The sequence below is a fragment of the Oryzias latipes genome, chromosome 8, assembly GCF_002234675.1.
Source record: "Oryzias latipes chromosome 8, ASM223467v1".
Taxonomy (NCBI): Eukaryota; Metazoa; Chordata; class Actinopteri; order Beloniformes; family Adrianichthyidae; genus Oryzias; species Oryzias latipes.
Genome location: NC_019866.2, coordinates 24,248,195 through 24,261,861, shown reverse-complemented (window position 1 = coordinate 24,261,861; position 13,667 = coordinate 24,248,195). Strand labels below are relative to the sequence as shown.

The 13,667-nt window shown below is 45.1% G+C and overlaps 1 protein-coding gene across 8 annotated transcripts in view; it reads right to left on the bottom strand.

Annotated features, from left to right (window-relative positions):
- LOC110015536 (homeobox protein Hox-B3a) overlaps positions 1-13,667 on the bottom strand; it is a 77,751-nt gene that overhangs the window by 23,319 nt on the left and 40,765 nt on the right. The window contains exon 1 of one of the 8 annotated variants that reach the window (XM_023957834.1): positions 8,855-12,256. The exons of 6 other annotated variants lie outside the window; for them this stretch is intronic. The gene's annotated coding sequence lies outside the window, so the exon portion shown is untranslated. Of the gene's footprint in view, positions 1-6; positions 1,492-8,854; positions 12,257-13,667 lie in introns of those variants that run through there. One more of the 8 variants, XM_023957836.1, reaches the window with a different exon arrangement.

The window sequence follows — 13,667 nt, the reverse complement described above, 5'->3', positions numbered from 1 at the left end:
GTTTACCTGCAGTTTGCAGCTGCGCTCTCCCTCTCTCTCCCGCTTCCCTCTGCTTCCATTATTCACCACACTTCTACTGTCGTTTATGGCCACGTTAGATTTACGAGCTCTCTCGCACCCGGCAGCGCGTGCGCGCTTGTTTGTGTGTGTGTAAACAGCCAAGGCTTTAAAACAGATAGCATTAGCTGTGAGCTGCTGAAATGCGAGGATGAGCTCCGAGTAGGTGGAAGGTGGGAGCCGGAAATGTGCTCGTCTGCAACTTTTGCTCAAAAGATCTGCTGAAAGGCACCGTCACTCATTAACCAAACCACCGATCAGCTTTTTTCTCTCTTTTTTTCTTCTCTGAGCAGTGATGTGTGAAGAGAAAAGGCCTTGATGAGGAGAAATGCGCTCCGTGGATTATGGGAGACTCTGGTCTTGACGCGTAAAAGCTTGCCCTGAGCTCGGAAGGGTGGCAGGAATTCTCCTTTTTTCCCCCGGACAGACAGAGAACGCGCCTCGCGCGGCGGGGTGTTTGGGATTGGTCCGCGCGGATGCTGACTTCAAACCAAAGCTTTGCTCAAATGGAGAAACGTTTGTTTGTTCTTTCTTTTAGTATCCCTAACGGCCTTTTGGGCATGTTGAGACTGTGGAGCAGCGGCCTCGCGCCTCTGCGTGCGTGCCCGGGTGTTCTCAGGACTTTTCGTTGGACTCCCTTATAAGTGCACGCGGGGCTCATCTTTTTCCGGATTAGTAACCTCAGCGGGGATGAAGAAGTTCTTGAAAGATTCAGTTATGACGAACTGAGTTCGCGCGGTCACCGGACTGCTGTCGTGGATTTTATACATTACACGAGTGATTCATAACAGCGCTGCTGATCCACACGCGCGCTTTAACTCCACGATCAACACGCCTTTGAACTGACCCAACAAGACAAACAATAATAATAATAATGCTGGACATAGAAAAAGGAAAATCAAATTGAAACGAATGGAGTTTAGTTGTTGAAGGAGGTTTGGTCCTTTATCATTTGTGTGTGAGTGAAGTCAGACTGTCTGACAGTGTGTCAGGAATCCCACAGATGAAGCACAGACCGCTCTCTTAACACCCCCCCCCCTTTCTTTATCAGCCGAAAACAGCAGAACTCAAAGGTCATTTTCAGTTTTTATTTAAAAGCTGAACATTTTTTTCTTCCAGAGATTTTTTGAAAGATCCCAAGACGCACGTGGGGGATGAAAGGGGAGGATAAAATGCGGAAAAGAAAGGGAAGAAAGATGCAGGGGCTGAAAAATCAGATAGGGAGCACCAACCTCTTGTAGTCTAATCGAAGGTTGTGGGACAGGAGCAGCCGCTGACAGGTACTGCTGACCTGGAATTATTCCCGGAATAAAAGCAAAAAGCAGCAGAGAGGATGGAGGCTGAGTGGGAGCGATATGAGCTCTTATTGATTCTGGTTCTCATCTTACACATCCTATTATATTCACGGTGTTCCCCTTTGGGTCCTTACAGCAGGCCAAGGAAACTGTCTGAGATCTTTCTTCCAGTAAAACACACACACACACATGCACACACACACACACTTTTGCCACCTCTGCTGCTCTAACATTTGCTCCTTCATTGTTTTCATCTCTGCAGCCTCTCAGCTCTGGTTCCTGTCCATCCCCGCTGCTGCACCAGCCGTCTCCCTTCTCTCAGCCCCCCAGGGAAAGCTGGAATCTACGAAGCACGATTCTAAAGAGGGTCTAAAAATGCACACACATCGGCTTGGCCACGGTTAGCCTGAAGGCCAGACACAAAGAAGAGAAGCCTCCTCCAGAAACACGGCTGAGGCTGTGCAGCAGCCGTGATGTTGGATGAGACGAACGTTTCATGATGAAGAGGGACACCGGCGAGCGCCACAGGAGCTCACAGGAGCAGCAACACAGTTAGCCCATCATTACACTGAATGCAGATTAAGTGAATCAGCTGCAGGATCACTCTCCGGGGAGATAAACATGTGCAAGAAAAATCAAAGTGTGCAATTAGTCAAATGAAATATTTCTGTGATTGATTTTGTTTTAAGGTGCAGCACTTATTCGTTCAGAGAGACGGTTTTTCATGTGGGGGCTAGTTAGCTTTTAACAGTTTTTACTGAGTGTCCGTAATTAAAGATTTACTGGATGGCTGCAGAGACAAAGGTGAGCGCTGGAAATGCTGATGTTCATCCACGCGTCTGCATCTTCAAACTGCCTCCGTTTCTCATCTCCTTCCTGCCGCAGCTGCTAATCAGCTGCTTTTTTAGCCTGTAAACTCCAGCCTCTCCCCAACTCCCAAAACTGTTTCACAGATCTGAGCAGTCGACCTTTGACCTACAAAAGCAACTATTCCATTTTTAAAATCAGTTTGCAGTGGTGCAACTAAATCAACCTATGAGTTTCTGTGAGTAATCCCACAACAGAGAAATAGTTACATTCAGTTATGGGCAAGTATTTTGTAAAGATTGTTATTTAAACGCACTTTCATGGCACTTTACCTCAGATGAAAGATGAGGTACTATTTTTTATGTTTAACTTTTTTTTTTGTCAGCAGCGATGGACAACCAGACAAATCGTAAACAGTTGTCATTTAAATTTAATGAACATTACAATAATTTAATAAATACCGGTAATAGATTCATGAAATTGAGTCTTTTCAATCTTTTATTTCTTGAATCCATGTTTTTATGAATCTGTAATATTTTGTATGAACCATTCTCTCCCAGTTGCAGACTCTACACCAGCTTCTCATGGGTTTTAATATTTTAACTGAACCTTTGAATTTCAGAGACCTGAAATAATGCTGATGCATGTACTGTTACTCAAAACTGGGACTTGCGTTGACAGTGAACCTGAAAGTCATCTGAACCTTTTCTGTGTCCAATCACTCCACAAAGAAAGCTGTTTTTTTTTTTAAATAAAAAAAACTTTTGAAAGTTTTCAGAGGAATGAGGTTCTGTTCAGTTCTGTTATTAGTAACCAACAGAAAAAAGCTGAAGTGACTGTTTGGCCTGATTGTTGCAAACCCTTATTCTTTCTGATTTAACTCTTTCTTCAGGTAAACACCAATTCGCCTTGTCGCTATGCAGCCAGGAACCCCCCAGGAAAAGATTCACTCAGATGGTTGTGCTTCTAAAAACTCTGCGCTGGTATCACCTTCACACAAATGCAGGTCATCTATCTGTGGCCCCTGAGGTTGCAGTCCCTTTCAGTGGTAAACTGAACCGGGACTCCTCTGACCACAGACCGTCTTCACTGTCCCAGTCTGCCTGACGTGTCTGTGTTCCTGAACACGTGTGATGTACGACTTCCTTCTGGTGTAAAATAGCTTCAACTTACATCTCAAGACCGCAGGTTGCTGAATAGCTGCACTAATTAAGAGGCTTTCTTCCCACCAACATGGAGATCCTGATAACTGTTGTGCAAAAAAGAACAGCTTCATATCAGATTCATATATATATATATATATATATATATATATATATATATATATATATATATATATATATATATATATATATATATATATATATATATATATATATATATATATATATATATATTTTTTTATTTATTTATTTATTTATATGTATATATTAAGAGTGTAACGATTCATATTAACAATGATTTAAATCATATTGTTTCTGGTTGCTGATCCGATTCATAGTCGATTTGGCTCATTTTGAACAATCCGATCCTCTGACCTAAAGTGGATCCAGATCCTCTTCATCCAAACTTCCAGACAGAAATTCCTGCTACTGAACAGTTTTCCAGATTCTTGGATTTCTTCCAGATCATCAATTTAATGAAATCTGTGTCCAAACAAACAAGTAAACTAGAATGAACGTCAAATCCATTCACATGTTAGTTTCCTAAAGTTCTCCACTGTTGTTTTTCCATATCCAAAGAATCCAAAGGGAACATTCTTAGAACATTCTAGACACTGGATGGTCACATGACTTTAGTCAAAGTCTTCTAGTATGATGGACTGATCCGCTTAATGGCATCACACGTGTGTTGTCCGCCGTGATTGGTCGGTTTTACCTTACAGTATCATAAACCTACCACATCTCAATCCAAATGATGCTTTCCAAGATGGATTGTAACAGATTAATTTTCATTTTGAAATGTTTTTATGATGTTATAGGTCAATTTGATTAACAACTTGCCTCAAACAGATGCATCGTAGGAATAGAAATCGATTAATTGATTATATCGTCACCCCAAATACATATAAATATAAACTCTTACTTAAAGGTGGATTTCATTTACAGTCTGTTTGTTCTCATTGCTCCACATGACTGCATGCATTTTTCGTCCATTTAGAACAACAACATTATTTGCATTTTGGGTCAACGTTGAAGGCAAATGACTTCTCACTCTGCAGTAAAAGACTGGGGGTGGAGGGGGGGGGGGCACTCTGCTGCAGATTTCAAAAGGATTTTATGATAATTTTGTTATAAAACAATCTACTTTTTTTCTGCCTCCTCCACTTGTCACACGTCCATCTGCAGCCTGAGAGTTTCATCCTCTGTTTGTCCTTCAGACCGTTTTTATTCCAAAGAACAAACCATCTCTGTTTTGAATTGTCAACTGGAAAGCTGTGATTCCTCGCTGGCGTAATGTGATGCTCTGGGCTGGAGGTGTGCGCCGCTGTCCAGAGCAAGCATCTGTCGCCTCAAAGAGCCTGCAGAGCAGGACTGTGTTCCCGGTAATGTACAACTGTGCACACGGAGTCAAACGGGCAAGCATCGACAAACCCAGCATTGCAACACATTCCCCTCCAGCCCCCACCCCATTGCGCTCAGAGCGGAAGCAGTGTGCATCTGAAATGTGAGAAAAGGACGCCATTGTCATCCGTCTCAGTCAGATGGGCGCTCCCCTCTCCCTCTGGGTCTTTGAGTCTAACAGAAGAAATGTGGAGATTTCCTTTAGACAGAACTCTGTGGATCTCCCAACACCAGAAATTAGACCCATCCAGAACAAAATCATGCAGAAACCGCACACCCTGCACAGTTCAGATCACAAGATAGACTCAAAAATATGCCACAAAACCAGACAAAAATGTAAATGTATGGATCCTCTTTGCTGCTCGCCGTCATGTCAGCTTTTATATTCAGAAATTTAGACTCAAGAACTGTTTTTACCCTCAGGTTGTACACATTTTAAACACACATCAATCACTACAAAGTCACACATTCTCTGTTCACACTCTGACTATGTCAGCTATACACGTTTTCTGCTGTTTTGAGAGTTTACTGTTACTTTATGTTGCTTTGAACCTGGAGCTCCATCCGATGCTGCCATACTTTCGATGTGCTTCTGTGCATTGAAAATAAAAGATTCTGATTCTGAAATATATAAAAATATGGATCGGAACAAATCACTGAACAAGGAATTTCCAACGTTTTGAAATAAAACGTTAATCAGTTTAATGTTATCTCCTTCTTTCTATTTTCAAAGACATGCATTTTTTTCCTGGACTATACAAAAGGTAAATATTCTTAAATGAAATCATTATATCATCCTTCATGCATGTACAATATTTTTGCAGAGCATTTGTTACTCAAGAAAGAGTTTTTAGTTCATCTAAAGAAAATAACATATAAGTAGCCCTGAAGTCATAAAACAGAAAATTTCTAAGAAGAGAATAATATCAGGAGATAACAGTTTACTTTTAAATACCAACAAGTACCTGTGATTTGCTACAGATTATTCATTTAATTTATTACAGATTACTAACAATTTGTTAAATGGTACAACACGTTTGGTAAAAAGTACAAAGGAGTTAAAACACTCAGACATCATCAGCAGAGTCGTAACATTTGACTCACTGCTGGATTTCCGTTTCACTGAAACAGCATCCGCCAAATCACAGCTACAGAAACAACCCAGAGCCCCAACAAAACTGCGATACACACTCACAAAAAAGAGAGTAAAATTCTCATATGTTAGATGTTGTATTGTCAAGGTTTTCTTTCAGTGCTGCAAATAAAAAAAAATCTTCAAATATGCAAACTAGCATTTAAAATGAGGCCTTCCCTCTTTCTGGGATATGTGGTCTGCTGAAACCAAAAACAGAGGTAATCAAAAAGGTTTTAGTCCTCCAGATAAAGGAAATAAACTGGATCCACATTAGCCTTTTTTTAAATCTTTTTATTTTCGTACATGTCTTTCTTGTTTTGAGCTCTTTTCAGCCAAGAACTCAGAATAAAACCAAACCTACAGGTTAAGATGAAACCCCTGCCTCAGGCTTCTTCACTCCACGCAAGTTAATGTTTGACGGAGATACAAATCTTTAACCAGACACTCAAAGGAAGCCCTGACATCAGGAGATGGAGGGAAAGAGTGAAAAAGAAAGAGGCTGGGGTGCAGGGTGGGGGTCTCAGCGTGGCATAGGGGTCAGACTGCCCTCTCTGCTCCAGGGGTTTAAAAAACTGCCAAGCTTGCCAAGTCTATCGGGAACTAATGTGTTCATCCTTCTTTTAACAACGAAGAGCGAGTGGAGGAAAAAGACCGATATGAATTCCATTATGTCACCATTATGTTGATTTAAATAAAGGTTGGATACAATCTGAACCACTACAGGAAGTCGTGATGCTTCTGCTACTCTAATGATGAAACAGAACCTGTTTGTTGCTATAGACAGACAGCAAAACGGTCCATCTGTTGCTGCAGAAGCTGCAGCTAACATGCTGCCACTGCTGATGCTAAAGGCCACTGCCTACAGTCCCCGCTGCTGCTGCCGCTGCCACTTTGGTCCCTACTGCTGCTAATTGCTTCAACTGTTGACACGAGACTCTGCTGCTGCTGCAAACATGCAGTTGTAGCTGCCACTGCAAAGCCTACGCCCCTGTAGCTACAATCCCTGCTGCTGCTGCTGCTAACCCTACTGCTATCTGCAATACACCAAGCCTATGGCCCTACGGCTATCCTTACTGCTGCTGCTGCAAACTTGCTTCTGCTGTTGTGCTTCTACAACTCCTGCTACCCTGCTGCCACCATTTCCCTGCCACTACATTATCTGCTGCTGCTGCTACTGCAGGCATTGCTGCTGATCACTGCTGCCATCCATTGTGCTGTTGCTGCCTTTGCCTTACAGTATTTGCCCCTGCTGCTAACCCACTGCTCCTGCTCAGCACTATTGCCCCAGCTGCCATGGCAGCTGAAAACGCTGCTGCTCAACTGCCGCTGCTTCCCCGCCACGAACTGATCTTTCTGCTAATCTGCTGCAACTCTGCAACGCCGTAGCTCACGTTCTCTGCTGCTCTTTAGCACGTCAGCTGTAAAAGTTTGCTGCTGAAACAGCGTCCACCAAAACTGCGGCTGCAGCTGCTGCTGCATCTCCAGAAGCTGCACAGACTTGTCACCAGCCATCAAGTCTGTGAGGATGTTTGTGTGGACCTGACCCCACGTATTTACTCCGATTGTGTCGCAATAGTTTGTCAGTGATGTATGAAGGAATCAATAAAACCATAGAGGTTTATGAGCTGCTGCGGGTTTTTCAAGTATTTTTTTTAATAGCCGGATGGTGATTTGTGGGGTGTTTCTCCTTTTTTTCTTTTTTACGTATTAAATGCAGGTGAAGCTGTGTACAACCCCCCTTATTATATTTACGTTTTGTTTATATTTAAATAAATTTTTTGTTTGATTTACATAACTTTTACAGCTGATGTTGGGAAGTGCAGCAGAGAAAGAGCTGTTCAAAAGGTGGGACTTCAAGATTACTTCCACAGATTTCACCCTCATGTCATAATCTGAGATTATGCTCTGATCACATGTCGAATAATAAACACAGTTTTTTATTCATGCCTTGTCCCCCCCTCTTATCCCCCCCCCAATAGTTTTACTGTTTTTTTCACATTTGCACAAGCTGATTGTAGTTGTACATTTTCATTTAAAACAGTTTCACAGTGTGTTTTTTTTTTTTTTTTTTTTGCGATAACAAAAATTGCATGTTTATAGGTGAGATTTTACCTTCAATGTTTGTGCTTCTGAATTTCCAGAAACATATAAACATTCCCTGTTTATGTGTGTCCATATAGACAGTTGTTTTCTTATAGCTGCATTATAGCTGCATGTTTGAACTGTTTCTGAAAGACCCACTTGATGAAAACCTGAGATGGACTGAAGCTTCAGTCACAGCATTTTCATTTCTAAAAGGTGAAAGCTTGTGTTTTATGGGGTGATTTCAAATTTCAGTGGGAAAAAAATAATGGAGTGGACTAAATTACAAAGCGATCATGTTGGATTTCTTTCAGTTCTAATGAATTGCCAATGTATTTGCTCTTAAAAGTTAAATCAGTATTTTTTTGTTTTTTTGTTGTGTGTGTGTGTGGGGGGGTGGAGGGGGGGCAAGACAATTTGTGAGGACAGAGGAGCAGAAAGGAGAGGGGGAGGCCTGCGAAGCTAGAAATCTCTTCACACTGTCATAAATCACAGCATTGTATTTCTTTGCACCCTGCCATCAGGTCCCATTCACGGCGGCTCGTGCACTCCCGTCCCCGCGTGCACGAACGCGGACACCTGTCTGTCTGTTCTGCCTTGAGGCTGCAGGTAGGCAGGAGGACACAGAACAAGCGGCCCCCCCCCCCCCCCCCCCCCCCCATATGCTCTGCTGGTCTTTTCTTTGTCAAGCATCTATCCTCACCCCCCCACCCCCCACCCCCACCCCATCTTCGCAAACACACACACACAAAAAAGTTTGGGGGGCCACAGAACAGCACTTGCACGCGGGCACTCCCCGCTCCTGTCTCTAAGAGTGGAGGGGTAGCAGCCACAATGACATGTGGCGACGAGGAGCGCGGCGCGCGGCGCGGGGACGCGTCGGGGACGCAGGCCGGGAAGAAGCATCTACTCACCTGGTCTGCGCCGCCGCGTCTCTCCCGCTGGAGCTCCCGTTTGCGCTTCTCCCCGGGATGAGCGGCTTTGGACACGGACACAACAGAAAACCCTCTCTTCTGGTGGACGTTTTTTCTTCCAGGGTCAAATGGCGCGCGCTCCTCCGACAGACTACGTTTTGTTATTGTTAAATTCTAAAAAAAACTGTTATTGTAAAAACGTTAAAGTCGGCGCCCAAACGACCGCATTGCCTGCTGTTGCTGTAACCGCTGTGCACCCATAGCTGCACCTCTGCCGCACATCGTGGCGCAGACGCTTTTTTTTCAGACACAAATCTTCAGCGGCTATAAATCTGCAAGAAACACGCCTGCCGACAGCAGAGACATGAGCTGATGGGAACTGCTCGTTCTGGGGCTCGCTGTACTGCCTCACCTTACACACTCACAAAAAAGAAAAGAAAAGCACCGCGCGCGCGCTCTACCCCCACCCCTCCGTCTGTGCTGCAAATACCCCGTATTCTGGTCCGCCTAGCAGGTTTTGATGCCGGGAGTCGCCCCCTCTCTCCCCCGCTGGCTGCTGGGTCAGATGGACCCAGTGCACCCAGAACGGGATTGTGGTCGAACACAGCTCCAACCTTCCTGGATTAAACACAAGTGATCCCCTGAACTCTCGGCATCTCTCTTTTCTGCTGGTGTCTGCCAGCTCTCAGCAGCTCATCTGTCTCCCTCTGTCTTCCCCTCCTCCCACTACCTTTTGGTTCAAGTAGTCACCTCACTGACCTGTTACCATCGCAAGAACCCACACATCAAGGACCCATTCCCGAAAAGGCGCAATGTACAAGCTTTACTGGCATCTGTGGCCTTCCACACTGCGTCCCCGCAGGTCAGCCCAGGTGGCCCCGCGTGCCGCGAGCGGATTGACAGAGTGAACTATTCCTGAACCGGCCTGTGGACTCTAACTAAAAGGGCCATGGAGAACCTGGAAAGTGGGGGGGCTCAGATGATCTGGGTTAGGCACGTTTTCCGTGACCCGCATGTCCGTCCGAACTGCACGGGGGCCAGATGGTGGTCATTACATGGCGTCAAACTGGGCGCGATCAGAGGAGAGGAAGGAGCGGGAGAAGGTTGAGAGGGAGTGCGGAGCAGATTCTGCTGTGATCTGACCTGGGCATCCACGCAGCTGCTGCGGCTGCTCCTGTCCCGCACAGACAGACGCGGGAGCTGAGAAGGAGCCAGGAACAAGATGGTCCATGAGAACGCCTTGTTTGAAATGTCAGATCTGTGCAGCAGAATGAACCGAGCTGTGATCAGTGATGTTGATGGGGAACCCCCTCCCGCAGTGAGCTTAAATCTGACTTGATCTGTGGCACTTATTCTCACTCAGGAGGCTCGATTTTGGAGCAGGCCGGCCCGTCACAAATGAGTGGATTACAACACGGTGTTTTCTGAATGTTATTTTTTCTGCATTCTACTTCATTCGAAGGAGAAAACTCCCTAACAGACGCACTTGGCTTTACTTCCTCTGTCTCCCCACTTCTCCTGCAATTGTGTTATCTGCCCACGCGCAGACATTGTCTTTTACCATCCAGACAATTAGAGGGAGGGAGATAAGATGAGAAGCGGGATGATGATGGAAAAATGAGAGAGAAAGTTCAATAACCGGAAAGCAAATCCGATAATTGAAGCTAGAGACATAAACTGGAGAAGTGAAATAAACCGCAGCCTTTTCGGCTCGTGAGCAACACTTCCGGCTCTGCAGCCTTTCCCCCCGTCCTATCAGCGTGGCCTGGTAGAACATAGAGCCGAGAGAGCAGCGTTTTTTGTTGAAGACTTTATTCGGTTTACCTTCTTCATTGTTGAGCTTTGCAGTGCTGCCGCCACCGGGAGAGGCTCCCTGACATCCAGCGCGCGCAGGACGCACGAGACTGTATGTTTTGCAGACCTGAAGGGGAGCTTTCGGAATCCAAACAGGCAATAAAACAAATTTGAATTAAAAAAAATGATTATAATATTAATTTTCATAATTTGCTGTTGTTGTTTTTTTTTTAGCTCTTGCCTGCTTTTAGGTTCGGATCCGTTTCAAATCCCTTTCGTGTCCACCATCTGGGTAAAATTCTAATATATGAAAACAATGAACTAACATATTTTTATTTGCTTATTTTAATCAGAAAAAGTTTTAAATCGATGCATTTAGTCTTTTCACTAAATCAGTGCGCGTCGCTCTTGCGGAGCCGCTTTTGTTTCTGCATTGAAAACCTCCGGCGCTGAAGTTTTCTTTGAGTTCCACTCGTGTAAAAAATATTTGAAAATTATAAAACGCTGTGAAGTTGGTAAATTCCGCGTTCCGTTCACCATCATTGCCTTTTATGAAACACTCACAAAGAAGGGTGGCATTTTTGACGCCACGCACGCGGCGTTCGTCTGCGTTTGTGTCTGTTAAAGGCTTTGTTTGAATCGGTATCATTCCAAAATGAAGAGACTGTTTTTTGATCGGATTTTAAACTAAAATCGCACCCGTACTCTTGCGCAGTGGCGATTCCGCTCCATGCGTGTCAAACGTCCTGTGCGTGGGAAAAGAACACAGACGAGAACAATATGGCTGCCACTCTCAGTTGCAGTGAGTGGGAAGATGCGCCTCGTGCAGTCTCGTCCTGACTCCTCTCAGTGGATCATCGGCTCTATACGCGCGCGTGGGTCGCAGCCATCAGGAAAACCAAACGGGCTCCATAATTTAGCTCATTACGCACAGATCCGCTCGATCTCTGCCCGCGACGCCAGGCTGTGTTTGGTAGCCAAACGTCTCAAAATCGTTTAGTGTGGATGCAACAAGAGGTTCCACGCGGCGGTCTTCCCCTGAAGGCCCCGCAGAGCAGCGCGCGAGCTCCGCGGCCGCCTGCATTCCGCTCAGTTTGGAGCCGCTTTGACAAAAATGAGTGATTTCAGTTTGTGATGTCACAACAGACGGCGCAGCGCAGTGACGCGTTTGCGATGAATACTTTTCCATTTATCAGGAGATACCGCAAAGAAAAGAGCGCGCGAAGCTGCGACCGCGCTATTAGCGCCATTCAACTTTAAGTCACACATTTCTACTGTTTTGTCTTTGTTCGATCTAAAGTTGCGGCCCCTGCCACGTAGCGTGCGGAGCAGAGAGCGCGTGCCCGCCAGCTTCTAATGAATCATCTCTTAAATGCTGACATCTTTTCTGTTCGGCTTTTCTTGTGCACGCGGACGCCGAGCAGCGTGCGCATCTGAGTGGCAGGCGGGAGGACGGCTGTTTCAAGAAGCAATCCTATTACACATCCATCCGGAGAAATGTGCACGTATATTGGAAAAATGAAGGGGAAAGAAATCACATTAGCCTGTCCCGCCCCCAACATTTTTTTCTATCGTCCACAGAAATGAGGCGAAATATTGTGTTTGACACTTTCAGAGAAGCTCTGCCCGCGGCTGCTGCCGTCATTACTGTGCGACGGGGGCGCCACAGCCGCGCGCTCATTTGATTAGAGTCCATCCATCCATCCATCCATCCATCCATCCATCCATCCATATATAAAAATAATAATAGCAACAACAACAACAATAATAATAATAATAACAATAATGATAATAACAATGATAATAATAATAATAATTGTTGTTATTATTGTTGTTATTGTATGCACCTGCAGGTTTGTAGGTAATTAAATATTTGATGGTGCATTCACCGTCCTGTCCTTATTGCACACTGCATGTGTCGCCAGCTGGTTTCTCACCAAAACACCACAAGCTTCAATGCTGTGGTGACTTATTAGGTTAGCTGGGTAAAATTGGGACCTCCCCCCCTCTCCTTTGCTCCCACACAAACACACCTTATTTGCTGTACTGGCAGTAAAAAAAAGCTAAAAATAGAACTAACGCGGGGAATTGTGTCGCTTTGTACTCCAAGTTGGCGGAGCCAGAATGACCATTTATGACTTCTGCTTATCTTAATATTAAAGGGAGAAGGTGACACACGATGCAAATCTCTTTTTTTTTTCATTTATACGCATTTATAAAAAATAAGAAAAGCCCAATGACTCCCATGCAGTGACGGGTCTGAGCCAAAGCAGAGGTGCTGTGCGCTGACATGAAAAATGGAGAGCGGCTCCATTTCAACAGGAACGTAAAGAAAACACTGGCAAAAATACAGGAAGAGGAAGCGTGAAAAAAAATCTGATGAACTCAGAGTGGTCTGGAGAGCTGGAGAACACAAGCACCTCTAATTTCCACGAAACTGCGAGTTTATGTCAGGTATACAAGGAGTATAGAGGACACACGAAGGCGTCGCTTTCATGACCATGCTTTGCCTCAAACTGGGACCTAACCCGTCCAAGAAACGGACACGAGCCGGTGTGATTTATCTCGGTCCTGGCTCGGTTGCTTTGATTTATTCTCTCTCGGCTAAATGGTTGAGCTTCAGTTCGCCAGCAGCTCCTTTGTATGAGATTTCACGGCGTTCCCGGTGTGCCAAATTTAAACAAATCTCTCGTTAATTGGTCGCTGAGTAACTGGAGAGCAGGAAAGACTGCCAGCCTGTCAGGCTGAGTGCAGCCTCCGAAGAGAAAGCACTCGGGCTAATAAGTTAGACCAGGTGAGGGGTGTGAGTGATGGTGAGGAGCAGGACGGCACGGCAGCGGCCGCAGCTCTTCCTCCTGTCTCTCCGTCTGGAGCATCACCGGCCTATCGACCGTCATTTTTCCTTCCCACAGCGACGGAGCGCGTGATTTATCGCGGCCGTGCCGTAAACAACAGCGCCGCCTCACAAACACACAATGGCAGCCGCGGCCGCACGCTGACACCCTGCCTCACTATAAAT